At 31.1% G+C, this 18542-nt stretch overlaps 1 protein-coding gene across 1 annotated transcript in view; it reads right to left on the bottom strand.

The window, feature by feature from the left end:
• Positions 1–17043, bottom strand: part of olf413 (DBH like monooxygenase olf413) — a 412976-nt gene extending 395933 nt beyond the window's left edge. Inside the window, exon 1 of the mRNA XM_072537489.1 lies at positions 16773–17043. The gene's annotated coding sequence lies outside the window, so the exon portion shown is untranslated. The remainder of the gene's footprint in view (positions 1–16772) is intronic.
• Between the last annotated feature and the right edge of the window lie 1499 nt (positions 17044–18542).

The following is an 18542-nucleotide window of genomic DNA, read 5'->3' as shown; positions in this document are numbered from 1 at the left end:
AGTACTTCTTCATTGGTGACTTTGTCTGTCCATGGTATCTTCAGGATCCTTCTGTATAACTATAGCTCAAAAACATGAATTTTGATAGAGTTTCCGCATTTAATTTACACGTTTCTACTCCGTATAGAAACACTGAGTACACGTAACATTTAAGGGGACTTACGCCTATACGATTCTTACGCCTCCATATTTCGGCATTTCCATTTTCATTTTCCCTTGTCCTGGTGCTTTGTTGTTTTTGGTTTGCTTTAGTGGGTTAGTTACATCTTCCTCTGTGATTTCGGCTTCCTCCGTTAATATTATCACAGGTCTTTTGACATATCATCCAGTCTATTCTCCTGTAATAATTTTGTGTAGATAAGATATCAACCAAAAACTAAAATTAGTAAGAATAAACTTTGTATATACTTACTAATAAATTTTATAGTTACAGTTATCATCTGTCCACAATGGACAGATTCGATGTAAATATCAGGATCGAATTGTTTTGTAATGCCCCTTTGTCGAATTCTTCTCGATCGACGATGGTAATACAATAAAATGTTGAAGTCGTGGAGTAAAAATTATAGTTTTATTAACAGCTACTAATAATCACACTCTAGTTGTTGGTTAGGTAACTATCTGTAATAGACTACGCTCAAATGAGCTCAAATCCCCAATTTATAATTTCACAAATAATGTATACCTCAGCACAGAGGTTAATGCTTTTATCATCCTAACAAACTTTGAACTATGAGCTTACAATACAATTTAATCTGGGCCGTTATTGCAACACTTAGGAAGTTCAATTATTAGAAAATATATTATTGGCAATTTATTAGGTCTGAAGGTTTTGCACGTGAATGGACTCTAATTATTAAAATATTACTCGATACGTTTCACAATGTCTCAATTATACACGGTGAAACTATAAAAGGTTAAGAAGTTAAGAATAATGTGAGATTACACATTAAGGATCACAATTTGTGATTGAACAGAGTAATATAGATAACATCTAGATGACGAGTTAAAAAATAATTTATTAATATATTGTGTGTGGAACCACTAAAATTATTACGTTATGGCCACTTCCAGGTGATGCCATGTACTCTCAATATTTCTAGAAATTGGAATGGTAAATTATAATTTACCCCGGTAACTGCTTTTTTCATGTGTATAGATATGCTTAACAAGCATTTTTTTGCCTATTGTTTATGAAATCAATAATAAGACATATTAAAGGACTAAGTCGTTCGAGTCCCTTTTTATCATTCATGTCTATAACATCATTGATTCACATTTGACATTTTTAGTTCTTTATTAGTATTATTTTGTATTCTCTTAATTCCTATATTAATGAGTGATCTACATAAAAACGCGTGGTCGTATAGAATTGGCAATGATAAATGACCGCACCTGTCCATACTTTTTACCTGAAGCGATTTTTGCATAGCATGCCATTAACAAATTAACTAGAATTATAAAAAAATGCCAAACGGATATTATTTCCAAGCGTTTAACCAATATCAGCATCCTAAACATTCATCAGAGATTTTGGAGATTTATAAATCAAATTCAAAAACTCGATGCAAACAGTTTTGCGTTTATTATTGCTTTTTGAGCTTTAGTATTTGTTACATTGCAGATTCTATCATTATTGAAATCTCTGTTAACAAATTTGATTTATTTCTATTTCGACATTTGTGTATTTCCTGATAACAGAGTGGAAAGTCCTGAACAGCGTAATCGGGAATATATTACGTTAGTTTTATACCAAAAACCCATTTTTGTAATATGGTAAATATATATACCATTATGAAATTAGTAGCTAGATGAAATATTTAATAAAAAATCATGCAGAAATTATAATTTGTAAGTTGTTGTTGAATATTTTTGTGATTATTGCTATTGATTCGTTGTTCATTAGTTTCAAGAAGTTCTGCATCATTTAGCTGTGTTATTGCAGAATAAAATTCCCGAAATAACCCAAAATGCAATCAAGAATTTTACTAGACTAGCTCATTATGAAAATAAGATACAAAAAATCCGGTGTTTCCAAAAATAACAAACATTCTTTTATTCTTAAGTAATCTGTTGTATGTATAACGACACTGAAGTGTATAAAAACTTTAAAAAGTTTGAATGCATTATAAGTTTATATTCCAAAACTACTTTTCACGATACTGCAGCTCGTTTTGTGTATACATCTAAACCACATCTTCCGAGACGCTTTTGGGAAACTTATTTCGTCTGGCCTATTATCTTTTATGGCAAAATGCTCTCTAGATCCACATAAAAAGCATAAAAATCAATACCACGTTGGACATTATCCTTCTTATCGACTCCCATTGAGACTCTGATAAATTAAATTCTTCTAGGGAGAAAAAAATGCCGATAGCTGCGAGTGAGCGATAATACATTCGTTTTCCTAGACACTTCGTTACAAGGGCTTACAAAGAGTTTATTGTCTTTGTTGACAAGGGTTCCTGCGAAAAATAACTGTTATTTATGACGATTGTTATGTGACATAAAAAGAAATTAAATTTTTTTTTGGAGATAGCAACTTAAACGTTTTCGTATTAGATAAACTTATTTCAGACTATTTGATGTAGAAGAGGAAGCAGAGTTTATACATAATAATTTGTTATATTTGAAATAATTGGATCATAAGATCAACTAATGAAGAGATACGATAAATATATATAAAATGCATTATGAATGCTAACATACAGAGAAAACTTTTCTAGTTTTCATATATTATGAACTATTGCCGTGATGGAGTCATGGAGGTATATAACAAGTGATGAAGATTAACATCTAGCATTACATTATCTAGCTACGAAAAGCTCGAAACAGAAGTAAATGATCAAGAGAATTGAGAAAATTGAGCCGCAGGTTGCCGAATGAAAATATGGAGAAATAAAAATATCGGGAAAGAAATGAAAGATAGACTTTACAAAACAGTCGCCATCAGACCAATAATGACATACGCGGCAGAAACACGATCTGACACAGATAGGACAAAATGGATGTTACGAACAGCAGGGATGAAAATACTTGATAGTAAATTAATTATGATAATTATGATAAAAATAAATTAATGGTAAAATACTATGGGACAGAAGATAGATAGAAGTACAGATATACACGTAGATGCAAGGTGGAGAATATCAAGAACCGGGTAAGAAATAGAAGAGTAGAATGGAACGATCATATAAGCCGAATGACAACAAATAGAGTAGTAAAGACGGTAAGATACGGTTCCCAATAGGAAGACGATGCCACGACGATATAATTATATATAATGGTGGGATTAAAAATATTGGTATAGGTATAGGTTGTTCTTTTTTTTTTCGTTAAGAGCAAACCATTAAAATCTCAAGTAAATACCTAACAGATAGTGACGAATGTGGCACATAACCAACTGATCTAAAGAGTCAGCCAGCTCTACCAACGAATTCTACCTCTTACGTCCACGTAGAGAAGTCGAGTAGTCTCCGGGCAATACATGACGTATTATGGAAGTACGTTATAGTCGAAAGATGAGGGTTAAAGGCGGGTTTTGGCTTCTTGAAACCGGAGCACACTCGCGAACCCTTACCAACCGGCACTGAGGCAGCGTAATAAGGTATGCCTCACAACCCCTAGCATATAAGACCTTATTCTCCGTAGGCACAAATGGCCCTGAATTGGGTAGCTTTCGGGATCAAGCCAACTGTTGCTCGCTATCAAATCAATCCAGACTGAAACTGTAAAAAGAAACTGAAACTATAAAGTGGCACGTCATAAAAATCAGCAAAGTTAGAAAGAAATATGAAGAGCTATTGGAATTAGCGACAGGAAACACATCTACTACCGAGGAATATCAACGGACCGACTATATAGGTAACCGCCTCGACTAGGAGAGTAAGTTTACTTCAAGCTACAACAAGAAGCTTTACTACCTGACTTGACAATGGCAAGTGCGACCTTGCCGAAACGTCGTCAAAATAATGGTTTTTGACAAAACCAAAATTATTCAATTTTGGTTCCTGGATTCCTGGTTTTTTGGAGTCAAACCCAAAAACCACAGAAAGCACATATAGCTCCCGCGGAAATTTTAAGTGTAACTTATATATATATATATATATATATATATATATATATATATATATATATATATATATATTACATCAATGGTATTCCGGGTTTGACTCCGCGTTAAATGTTGTTGGTTTTGATAAAAACCATTTTGACGACGTTTCGGCAAGATCTCACTTGCCATTTTCAAGTCTCTCTGGATGGTCTGCTTCTTGTCGATGTTCGAGTGGAACATCGACAAGAACTTCCACTCGAACATCGACAAGAAGCAGACCATCCAGAGAGACTTGAAAATGGCAAGTGAGATCTTGCCGAAACGTCGTCAAAATGGTTTTTATCAAAACCAACAACATTTAACGCGGAGTCAAACCCGGAATACCATTGATGTAACATACAGCTCCCGCGGAAATATCAAAACTAACATATATATATATATATATATATATATATATATATATATATATATATACGTATATATTATGCATGTGGATAGATCGGCTAGCTTATTTTATATGTAGTCAAAAAAAAAATGCGCACATAAAAATGTATAAATGCTTTTTTAAAAAATCCCAATGTTATTAGTCCTGAAACTATTAATAGACCCGTTGGTTATAACAAATTACTTCTGCGGTATACCCACATCATTCTCTGTCAAACTTTTTAAAGGCACCAACTAATAATTAGTTTTTCAAAATTGTTAGGATACTTTACAGAAAGCAATTCTATCAATCTAAAAGACATTTCTCGTTTAAAGAACCTACTATTACGTATCGGAACTATCATTAAATTCAATGTAATAATCCTAAGCCATTCGAAATAGATCTATAGGTGAAAGTTTCAGGTCAAACGGATTACCAGATATCGGCGAAGCTGTTCAATTTCATTAGTTATGTAAGTTTTAATAATTCCCAGCTCTGCAGGATGGAAAGTGGGTGGGTAATGAAGGTCGTGCTTTTGTTGTAGTGGTAATTAATTTTATTGTGATCAACCTTTAGTGTGTAAAATAATTACAAAGAATAAATTGACCATTGTTGTTCGTACGTTGCTAAAGAGGGTGTGTTGAAAGTCTTTTCTAATAAAAAAATGGTAGAGTTATGGACTAATATTTTTTTTATTCCATAGTCATCACTACGACGATGATTATTACAATTACAATCTGGTCATAAGCGACCAACGAGCAATTTTAATTTAAACTAAATTACTACTGTTCCTTAAAATTAAGAGCTTACCCCATAGCGTCTCTTATCTTAAATAACAAGATAGTGCACTACTCCAACATGCACACGCGCACAAGCACTATGCTCTGCTTTTTACTATCACCTATTACTCAAACTAGTTCAAAAGGCCCAATTTAAAAGTTCAATCTTCTAGTTTGCCCAGTAGTATCGAGGAACTGGATTGCTTCAATATTCTCGTGCCTATGAAGTCGTTGCTCGTGACTTCCTGCCATCTTCTTGATGATTATGTCCACAGTTTTCATTCCTATGTCCTTATGGAGGTCACTGTTTGTCACATACCAAGGAGCATCTACAATATTTCTCAGTATTTTATTCTGGAATCTTTGTATTATTGTTATATTACTTGGTCTAGTACACCCCCATATTGGGCATCCATAAGTCCATACAGGTCTCAATATTTGTTTGTAAAGTAATAACTTATTATGCATCGACAATGTGGAGTTTTTTTCAACTAGCCAATACATTTTTTGTACCTTATATTTAGTTCTTCCATTTTTTTCTCTACGTGAGCCTTCCAGCGTAGCTTTGCATCTAATGTTATACCCAAATACTTACGAGTATCTACATATGGTACTTGGATATTATTGATTATAACTGGTATATATTGCATTTTTTTGTTGGTATGGACATATTTAGCTTCATTCAGTCTCATTCTCCATTTTTGTGTCCATTTATGGATTTGGTTAACTGCTATTTAGACCTTGTTGGTCGCTTCTTCACTAGTCGTTCCTACTGCTTGGATAGCTGTATTATCAGCAAAGGTGGCAACTGTGTTGTCTTCCAGTACACCATCCAGTACCATCTCTGAGATCTGGTCAAGGTGGAGATGCTCTTTATGCTTGGTAATGATCGATAATGCTGTTAGTTTAGCACGAACGAATGGAAGATGACGACGACTCAATGCTGAATAATAATTGAAACGATCCTGGTTTCATTAGTTTTCTGTCGGTACATAAGGATCTGTAGAAATTAACTTTCATTCCTTCAATTCGCGAGGGGTAAAAACGGACTAGAACAAATAGACAAAGCAATAAATGAAGGGGACCAAAAAAAAGTCAGTCATCCGAAAACTATAAAACTAAAATTCGTTGCAAGCTTATTTTCCGAAGATAAAAGGGACTATTGTGCAGGAAAACTGCGAAAAAACTCAAAAAGGAAAGTTCAGCAAGCAATCATGAGCAGTTGAGCAAGGAAAAGGTTAAAATATCTGTTGCATCTAGTTCTCGGTTGCTATAAAACCTATTCCAAATTAACAAATATAGATAAGCTTCGTAGTCTGCTTTATTGCATTCGAAAGAAAAATTCAATAAAAGATATACTAAAACTTTACTAAGATAATGGCCAAACTTGGCCTGCCATATGCACGTAAAAGCTAATTAATGATTTGAATAGATTAGTTTATAGTTTAAGCTAATAAAATGGGGTTTTTCAGGAAAGAAAAAATATTACAAGGCTTACAGATCTATAGATCGAAAAACAAAAACGAGAGTTTGTAGTATCCGCGTTCAAACAATACGTCTAGCTAAATGCGACAGTTTCGAAAGTGTGGGTCTACCGACGCATTTTTCGTATTCACAGAAAACCACATCCACACAGAAAAAATATCCTGCTTCATTAAGTACCGACAAATTTACGTACGATAGATTTATCTATTTGTGCATCGTCTCTTTTAGTAGTCACAAGCCGCCACTGCCTTCCCTCATTCTTTTAAATTATATTCAAAGAAAAGTATCAGATTAAGTATCTACAGTCTATTAAAAATTATCGTCTTTATACAAAATAGTAATTTCTAATTGTGGGTAGCTAGTATAAAAACATTGTAAATTCATTCAAATAAAAACACAAAAGCTGGACGTAACTGCCGAGATATGAATTTTTGCGTGATGCCACGTACCGGGGATAGGTTCAGCATAAAAATATGCAAAATGAATTATGAGAAATGCGAAAGAATGGTGGTACGGTTGGATTGTTTTTGCTAGCAATTCCTTTGTTTGATAATACTAATAACTATATTTTACCGTCTTCGTGAAGATTTACGATTTGCATTCAATTATCACAACATAAAAAGATAAAAAAAAATTTGTAATGCGTATTATACTAATTCGCATATATGTAAATAATACATTTCTCAAATTACAAGTGTACAGTAACTTAAAGTACGTATCACTTAGTGTTATGATTAGATTAGATTCATTATCTTTAAGCAAAAAAATTGATCATTTACAGCTCTTGCTTAAATTATTAGACTCACTCTAGAAATTTAAGTTTTTTGAACTCCAAGCACCTTCACAGTGATAAAGAGCTGCTAAATGGGTTGCATAATAATTAGTGAATAATGATACTACATAATTAAAATAAAAATTTAAAAAATTTTGAATAAGTTGTCAAAACTTAACAGATAGCAATAAAATGAGCTAAAAGTGTGCAGTAACTCGACTTTTCCAACTTTAATTTTTTACTTAAATTAGTGATTGGTGTTAAACTTTTATAAAATGTACAGTTGTGTGTTGATATTATTCTATGCTACTTAATGTTAGTTTTGAATTTGGTTAATTTCTGATCATAAAACAAGACGCTTAATCCGAATTGAAATGTCTTAAGATAGGTAAATGTAAAGATCTTTCTGTTAGGCAAATCTCTTCTGTTACTATTCTATTCGAAAATACCACATATAGTCCGAACAATAGCAAGAAAATGTGTCTCAATATCAACTGTCAGTTCGAAGGTTGAGTTAAAACTTAAGAGTAACGTCCTCTTACGTCGGTTCTGAAGGGTCGGTGTGACAGAATGCTTTTAGTCACTCCCAGAGGCAACGAATTTTAAAGAATTTGGCTCTAAAACACAGAAGAGCCACCCATAAAGATAAGAAGAATTATTAGAAGAAGCAGAGCAGAGAATTCAGTTTTGTTAGCCATCGTACGGAAAATTTGTACAGCATGCGGTTCAAGAAACATTTAGCTTGAGTCAAATTACAACGACTGAACTATTAATGTTTAGCAAAAAAGTAATTTAATATAAATCTTCTTGTTTTCATACTTTATCGTTTATTCATATTTTCAGGTTTGCTTTGGTGATAAAGCAACATTTTAAATTATGAATGATGAGGCTTAACTTGTCCGAAGACGTCCAGGGCAAAAATATGGAAAGGGATGTGTAATAAAAACAATGAAACATTCCACCTCAGTAATGATCTGGTCTGTAATGAGTAGCAATATCAGCACAAAGCAAAAGTACAAAGCAATGGGACGTTTATGTGGTAGAAGTAATAGTGGATGCAACAGGACCAGTATAAAAGAGCCCTAAAGACATGATTGGTTCTACAAATGAACGAGTGGTTTTATAATTGTAAAGTGTAAAGTTATTTATTTAGAATGGAGCACCTTCCATTACAACGAAAAGTATTAAAATTTATTTGATAGGGCTAGAAATTTCTCTATTACCATGGCCCGGCAATTCAACAGACATGAACCCCTTCGAAAATGTTTGGGAGTACCACAAAAAGGAAATTGGACGAGGAAGTAATAATAAATAAGAATATGTCTAGGAGGGTGGCTGCACTTCGGTGGCTTAACAAAGTATTAGTATTGTAATAAAATTATGTGATAATTGCAATGTTTTGTTCCATAACTATACAAAAAAGTTAATAGTATCACATATATAATTCTGTTATATATTATAATTAATTATGAAATAAGGAAAAGAAATCCAGAATTTGCCAGAAGTAAGTCTAATAATATGAGCAGGGACTGTAGTTTTGTGCTATTCGCCCTGGGATTACTGCAGCTAAAACAGCAAATAAAAAAAATACAACGAATTCAGATTCAACATTAACAGTTCTGTGTGAACAAATTACAAAGCAGCAAAAATTTACTTCCAATTGCGATAAAACTAGAAAAACACATTTACTAAATAGTAAGTTGTGCATTATAAACCAAACTTACATCAATCTGCGGTACCCAAGCATTCTTTGTCTTTATTTTTTTAAAATTGAACGTAAAAAAACAAACTGTAATAGCAATTTTGATAGGGGATTTACGAGTAAAAAGACACTATATGACCTTCACAATATATTTAATTCGAACACTACAGTTGAGTCCATGGTTCTTCGCCAGTGCGCCGTTAACATTTAGAGATATTTATATTACAGAAACAGTTGTTTTCACAACTAATTTTATATTGTAGTTTGAAATTTTATGGTAAGTGTATTTTATTTTATTTAGAAATAACGTGAATGCTATAGAAACGGTTATTGACAGAATAGAAAGAAGAGGTTTAAAATAGTTTGGACACCTATTGAGAACGCTTGACGAACGTTGGCTCCAAAAATTTCACAGATAGAAGCACCCTGGAAGAAGACAAAGAGGTAGGCCTCGACGCTCATTAAATGAAGGAATTAGAAGAGCGATGGAATCAAGACCTTTGGGGGAGGAGCATGCCTTGGATCGGGAGGATTGGCGGATAAATATTTATTGATTTTTTTAGATTATGCTTGGAAAAACTCTTACTTCACAAGCACACAAACTCGTTTTAAATTTATTCTCGTACTTTGGATTAGAAAAAAGCAATAGGGGTTCCTTGGAAGCGTTGTCATCTGTTCTACAAAACGTACAGTTTTCAAATGTGCACTATTATAAAGCTTTAATGATGACAAGCATATATATTATTAATATTATTTATTTATCATCTTTATTACATAACAAAATATTTTTAATTACCTAGAAACTTTTATTTTTGGTTTTTTTTTTCAATTATAATTAAAAATATTTAATAGATATTATTTAACTTTGTTTTAGAAAGTAGCAGATGCACTTAAATTGGAGTGAAAAACAGTATACAATATACGAAAATGAAAAGAATTCCGGTTTTATCTTCTCCGTGGAAAAGCAGATCTCGTTTCAAAACGAAAACTACTGATTTACCCGAGGGAAATAAAATGAAAATTCGAATGTACCAGGATAGTAAGTATACTAACTGTCTGTTAATAATTACGAGTAGGACTTAACATGGTACAGTAATGTATTAAAATAAATAACTTTTTAAAGGAACATGTAATCCGTGAAGTGTTTATCAATGAGCTACAGGCTAAAAAATTGTTTCTACAAGTAAGTAAACCATCCTTAAGTACAATATTAAAAAGAGTTGGACTTTAAATTTAAAAAAGATGATCATTGAAGAACTTTAATTGAAAGAATTCATATTACAGCATAATGAGCGTGTTTCTTACGTAAATACATGGGAAACAGAAATAGTATTTATCCCTGAAAAGTTGAATTTTGAGACGAAACGTGGATTTTTTAGGGGAAGTAAAATGATATCGTGTCAGGATGATAACAGCAGAAGTGTATGTAAACCAGGTGGTTATGATGGAAAAAGATTTATTGTGGTTCATGCTATCTTGTGCTATATAATATTATAGTTTTCTTGTGATTTTCTAATTTTAGAATATTAAACAAATAATATCAAATAATATGAATCTTAATATAATAGTCAATAGATATTGTTAGCATGTATAATTTGTTATAACTGACAACCAATTTTATATTTTTTTGTAAGGTTTTTGTGTATCCAAATATAAAGAAATAACGTTGATAGTCTTTATATAATTTATTATATGGAGTGTATTTTATTCGAAAATAATGATAGTAGTAAGTATATATACATAATAACTTGTTAGAATACTTACCGAATAAAAATATTGAAAATAATATAGGTAGACAAAATGATTTATTGTTTTTTAGGAAAATTGACATATTTAGACCCACATATTTTATATCAATTTACCTGTATTACATTACAAAAACTAACAGGACACAAACAAACATTAAGTAGAGCTGAAATTTGATCTTTTAAAAAACATGTATTAGAGCTGAAGATGTCTTTATGCAACAGACATAAGTACCTACTGTTAAAATAGTTTTAACTTAAGTCTTTAAATGTTATTAACGGCGCATTTTTAAAATGAAACAAATTCTGTGGTAGAAGTTAAAGCCCCGATATGAAAATACTTCGAAAAACTTTGAAACTATGTATTGAAAACGTGAGCAATGAGGAGCAATTTTTATAATTATAAAATAATTTGATAAGATATAAAATAAAATGTAGAAAATTTATTGTTTTTTAGTAAAATTGCCATATTTAGACCTACATATGTGATAGCAATTAACCTGAATTACATTACAAAAACTAACAGGACACAAAAAACACGAAGTAGAGCTGAAATTTGATCTTTTAAAAACATGTATTAGAACTGAAGACATATTTATGCAACAGACATACTGTCAAAATAGTTTTAACTTCCTAGAAATTAAGGAAGTTTAGTGTAGTAGGTAATTCATTAAAAGCATGTTATAATGCTTTAACTTTCAATATAAGTGATCCACTTATTACATACTTATAATAAGTGGATCGGCTGTTTTAATGTTGGTATAATAAACTTTTTTTCTGAACTTGTGTGAATCTTTTTCTTTTGTCGCATATAGACTTTTACAAATATGTAGGTGTATTATATACAATTTTGATCGAATAAAAATTTATTATTTATTTCAATTAATTGTTATCATTTCATAATTCTTTAATAAATTATGATATTCGGTGTAAGAAAAAATCGTCAAAAAGTTAACAACGAAAACTTTTGGATCCTAGAATTCTATTTATTTTCTGAATTTCATTATAGGTAATGTGATATTACTATGTAGTCACCCTTATAAGGTATTATCTATATTAGGTTACAATAAGAATCTACATCGTATATCTAGCCACAAGTTGGAGTTATTATAGTTTTTGTAGTGTGATAGTTTTTATTAATCAAGAAAAATTATTGGTGAAAATATCATACTCATTTTTCAACATGTTGCCTAAACGTTACCTTTGCCTACAAGATCGAGGCTAAGTAATTCAACTATCACATATGTACAGGTTAAATATGTTTCTTAATTTTTAAATCCTTTAGTTTTTAATTTTCCGAATTGGAAATCGAAATGTCCAAATATGTATATATATATATATATATATATATATATATATATATATATATATAGAACGTAATTCTCATTACAATCAAATGTGATCTAATCCGGTAAAAACATAACTTAACTTAAACATGCAACAAGTTCAGAATCAGTTTTCCCAAAATTAAAATTCTGGGATGCATTTTTAACATCCCTATGTTTTGAAAATAATCTTTTTTAATTACTTAAATATTTACTATTTTTCAAACAAGAAAATTGTTTGTTGATATAATTGATTTAAATTTTAGTAAGTATGTGTTGATTGTTTCTGTTCAGTAGTAATTAAGATGTTACTCCTATATCTAAATATTTAAAATTTAATGAAGGATAAAACAATATTTACAAGTGATTGATACTAATACTACCAAATGTAATGCTCATCTATAGCATTCAATGGTAATATGTTCGTTGAATCTTCTGAAAACAAACATCGAAGAAAAGAGTTGATGTGACATGAATCTTAATATTGAATCTATACCTAATTTGAGTCATTTATATGTATATCTAAGCATGTATATTTATATAAAATAGGCATTAAAAAATGCCCATCGCTGAGCATCATAAAATATTATAAACAAATTAAACACCAAATATTTAACATGTTTTTAAAATGTAATATTTTTTATTTTCCATGGGTACATATCTAAAGAGGATATGATTTACTGAGACTGACTTATTTCGGTACTTCTATTGGTGATGGATCAGAAGACAGCTAAATTCCAAGGTGACTTATAATAACGGTATACTATAGGTACATACAGTTGAAAAGTAATTATTACAAAAAAAAATCATGTTGCAAGCAGGTACTTGAGGAAAATGCTTAAAACATTAAAAAAAAATAGTAACTCGACAGATGGGACAGCCAGGGCATTTTACAGAAATAGAAATTCTTAAACGAATGAATAAAATAATATAATTAAAAACAAAAATGATGCTATCATACTCATCCAAAATGTACTTCTATTATAGTACTTTTAATGATAATTAAGAAACCAAACTCGCAATATAGGGACACATTTTAGAACATGTAAACAAGTTCAAGTACCTGGAAGGATAGATCGATAGCAGTCAAAAAACCTTTAGAAAAAATCCTGTGTTTAACAAAATCGACTACCTACGTCTGTTTGACTCTTCTCTATGGAGTTAAAACATCGACAGTAAATAAATTTGAGGTATTTGAAATATGGCTATGGCAAAGACTATCGTGGCTAAAAAACATTTTGCAGCAAAACAGTGAAAATTTTGAACAGCTAATAAGAACAGTAAGACTGAAAATAATACTACCGTAGAGATAAACACAGAATTTTCACCGCCAAAAGGCTATTTTTTGTTCAATCTCCTCCACAGTTATATCGAGTTATACAAAAATAAAACTCTACAAAACAATAATATGCCTAGTCCTAACATACAGTTCAGAGACCTGGACTCTAATAAAGAGTAATAAAACATGTTAAGATGTTTCGAAAGAAAAGTACTAAGGTGAATCTATGGAGTAGTGCATGACAATGGAGTATGTAGAAGACGATAGAACTTCGAACTTTATTAAATATACTAGAAACCAGATATCGTTAAATATAATAAGATAGGACGTCTGAGGTGGATAGGGCATGTAATGCTGATGGAACAAAATAACCCAGATAGAAAAACGTGCCTTATAGATCCATTGGTAAGAGAAGAAAAAGAAGAGGAAGACCAAGAACAAGGTTCCTTGATAACATCGATGAAGACATGAGAAACATGGTAATGCATGCTTGGCGGAGAAAGGCGATGGATAGAGACGACTGGAGAAAAATTATTAAGGAGGCTAGGACCCACGCAGGGTTGTAAAGCCAGAATGATGATGATGATGAACATGAACAGTTGATGAGTGGAGTTTGCATAGTCAAGTTCCAAAAGGGGCACTCTAAGAAGAGGTTAGTTCACAGAATTGAATATTGATATGTGTATAGAGATATAATTGACAAAGCTACACATGCAGAAACAGAATAAAATTATATGATTTAATTAATTTTGATAATATAAAAAACAATTTTATTTTAGAATACGGAAACGTTCACTGGCAGTTTAATTTATGGATAAATTTCAAAGTTTAGAATAGGTATTATAAGTAAATAATTTTACCAACCACTGTTCGTAATTAAAATACCTTAGAATATTTATTATGCAAATGTTGCGAGACTCCTTTCAGAATTCACCGTTTATATAATTAATTACTATATAGAACAAAAGTAGTGAGTGCTTTATAGAAACAAGCAAAAATTATTGTCTGAAAGAGTTTCTTAACAGGTATCTAGTTTTTAGCATTGATCTAATCTGATTATACTTATAAATTTACTGAAAATACTTAAAAAAGGATTAAATTTTAACCTCTTTAACTTTTTTATGATTGATACTTATTGGGGTGCTGGTACCAAAATTCAACAAATTAATGTGAAAGCACTATTTGGGACCTTTATCCAAGAACATTGTAAATACTAGTTTTATTTAAATACGTAAATCTGTATTAATAAAAAAATAAATAAGTAGCGGAATAGGTATAGACACTGTCATTTCACAAGAATGCTCGAGACAGTAGGGCGAGAAGAAATGGGTCGAATAAGGAGGCGCATTTCCTAGTTGCACAATTTGTGGACCTTGTCTATAATGTTGTTCACTATGTTTAGCGTTTAGTTAAATATGTCGTTAAGTCTTGCTAACGACGAATTTTTAAAACGAACCATATTCTGTGGTCAAAGCAGTGGAGATTAGAATACTTCGAAAAACTTTGAAAATATGGATGGAACACACGTGAACAATGAGAAGCAATTTTTAGGGCGATAGGCAGCAACATGGTTACTATGTATTTTCAATAATATCTGGGAAAGTAGAATATCTTAGGAATAAAATGTAAAAAATAACGTATATTAAGAATATTAGACAAAGGACTGGTGTGGATACATATATTTGAAATAGCAGTTGATAAAGATAGATTTACCAGATTAATCGCCAATATTCGAAAAAAGTAACGACTGAAAGTATGAAAAACATTATTCATGATTTTAGTGAAACGCATGAATAACATTTTCCCTGCTTTCAATGCCATCACACTGGAAAATGAAAATATATTATATTTTCAATTGTCATTTACTTCCTCAAGCGTCTAGTGAATTTGCAGATATTGACAGCAAAACATGGTATAAATCAGGTTGCTAAAACTAAATTTTGAATAGTTAAAGATATTAAAAATTTTAGTAAAAGTCAAGCGGAATCAGTAGAATATTCAGTCACTATTGCATCAGAATATAATGATGCAAATTAACAATCAACCAAAACTTAGGAATAGAATAATAGTAGAATATTTGTATAGAATGTTGGAAAAATAGTAGTTTTCCACTTAAGATAAAAACTAATGTAGGTAGATGAAAGGACGTTCAACCAAAAATAACACCTTACTAGAATCACAAGATCCTTGCATAGTTATTTTCTCATTCAAATTTAAGAGGATTGAGTTATGTCTATACTTGAAAACTGTATTAAAAAGAAAAAGATATGATCAACTTTTTCGAAAAAAAATAAGTAAAAAGAAGTATTGTTATGCAGAATAATAATACTAAAGCATTTAATCAAAATATTTTTAAGATAATTTTATACAATTTACGCAGATAATGATGAACTATCGACGATTGAGCAGAAGTACCCGAGAAAACAGAAACCAGAACCAGAATAACCTGAAAATATAGTAAGTTCACAAGGAAAGGACCTTATAGAAAAAGAAGACAAGTTTACACAAAATGCTTTACGGAAGATGGCAAAAAACATTTTAGAAGGACAGGTATCTCAAACACATTTTTATCACAACATATAAATAGATCGACATGATTAGGTAGATGCAACTCTTGATATCAAACAGAAAATACGTTAAACAATATTTTCCAAATCTTATCCATCAGGAAAAAGAGATAAGAGTTGAGTACATCTGTAGAGAATGTTAGTTTAGGACACAAAAATATACTTAACAAATAAATAAACATACAAACAATTACAGCACAGCATAATTCAAAATGGGGCAAATATTAAAACATATTTTAAAAAACAAACAAAACTTAGAAATACCCAGTCACTCTACATTCAACAAATGATCGTAGGCAAATCTTAAATTCTATATAGTAACGAACGAAGATTCCACCCTTGGGACGATTTTGGAGAACTTAATACACTACAAAAGGTTATATAAACTTTAAATCGACGAGGATCATTGTGTTGTCTATATTTTTCCAGCAGAAATTACTTAGTGACCTTTATTATATTTTAAAATTGGACAATACTTCCGTATCTTGTACTAAATAAATTGGTAGTATCAGTTTTTTAAAACATAAATTAAGTTTAGTTATTTTCTACTCTATTTTAGATGTTGTAAGTACTTGTTTAACTACTCATTGCATTTCTTTAAAACAATGATTCGAGGATTATTAGATCAAAACCCACTAACCTTATTAAATCAAGCAAGAAAATCCACTTTAATTGTAGTCACACAACAGTTAACTAAGGCACAAAAACAATTTCTATCACTGTTTTCTAATCAATCACTAATCCCAAATCGTCACTAAATGCTAATCCTTTCAAACAAATTATCTTGTTTATAGTCGGGGTACACCACCTCTGAAGCTCACAGGGGGTTGGACCGAGCTGTAAAGCTGAATATCAGATCGCGAAGTTGTATAGAAAGCAGAGTGTCACAGGCGCGCACATTCCGTATGAACGTCGACTCTGAACTGAACTCTCTTCAACTGTTCTCGTCCACAGCTTGCCAGGATGCGTTGCAATCCCCACCACTTCAGTCGGAGCTTGAATAATGTCCCTTTACCTGTGTTGTACGGGTACAGGAATAGTGCCGAGCAATGCTCAACCAATTCTTATTGGTTTGGGCATGAGGAGGACGAACAACAATAGTGAAACAGGAAGTTGAAAGGAACTGTGGAATATTATAATTCTTTTTTGGGTTGGAATTAGTGACAGAATTTGTAAACAATATGTGTATACAAGAATAACAGAAATTTATTTTTGAATGGTATTTAGGGTTGGTAATTGTACAGGTGGGCGATTGATTAGAAGGAATAAATTATGTTTGTATTACACAGTGATGGACAAAAGTACCATAAATTTTCTTGTTATGACAAGTAACAGAAAAGAACATCGAAGCGGATTTTGATTGTTGTAATTATTATCTTGATATATACCTACTATATTTTGTTATCAACAATTATTTTCAAACATTTTGGCAATTAAAATTAATGGTCTCTGTCGTCATTTTTTTGTTGTGATGGAAAATGTTTTGAAAGGGTTTATAAATTAGTTTCTTTATCTTTATCAAGTGTAGTTTGAAGTATAAGTTTTTGTAAAAGTAAACAAATGTTTTTGTTTTTGTTCTTTCTTCTTCTAATATTTTAATTGTGTCTAGCTTACAGAACAGAATCAAGACATGTTAAATATCGTGGGATTTATGAAAACTCATCAAGTCAAAATAGTTCATTCTGAGAAAATGACATGTAAAGAATAGTAGTATGATTAATGTCATATAAATCATAAAAAATGTTATTTTCAGTGACGTAACTAGCCCTATGGGGCCCACGTTTATCCCCGTTTTCCACGACTGGTATGGAATAGTGGTAAAAAAATGTTCATCAAAAGAAGCAAAACGCTTGTATTGAACAAAATATTTATTAAATATAGTTATAAAGTATACAAATATAATTTCAATTACAAATGCTTCTACCAGCCAATAATATGTTACCCAAACAACTTAAAAATGAACTTTTCTCGCCTTTTGTTCGGCAAACTTATTTATTAAAGTGTCCATAGTTAAAAAAGATTTAAATTTCTCTAGATTTTCGGTTTCTGTAGAAGTCTGATAGTCGTTTCTGTCCCATAGAAGTCCTGAGGTAGTTTTTAATCAATTTTAATTTGAGTTTGCAAACAGATTTTTAAAGCAAGTAACTGTTCATAAATATGAAATGAAAATGTCTTTGTCTTATTTAGCAGTCAGTCTTTCGACTTTTCTTTTCTATAATTTTATTCGGAAATGATAAAAGTTCTCGGGTTATAATAACTACTTTAAATGTTCAAGTCAACATACTTTGAAACCTATGTTTGGTTTGAGAAATCAGTATATGTATAAACAGCAATAATATATTGACCGTGAATTACGATGCCAGGTTTGAAATCCTCTCATCTTCTAATACTTCATCAAAAAATCTCTTTG

Source organism: Diabrotica undecimpunctata, chromosome 7, assembly GCF_040954645.1.
Source record: "Diabrotica undecimpunctata isolate CICGRU chromosome 7, icDiaUnde3, whole genome shotgun sequence".
In the NCBI taxonomy this organism is placed as follows: domain Eukaryota; kingdom Metazoa; phylum Arthropoda; class Insecta; order Coleoptera; family Chrysomelidae; genus Diabrotica; species Diabrotica undecimpunctata.
Note: the sequence above shows the minus strand (reverse complement) of the source record. Positions and strands in the feature narration are given on the sequence as shown.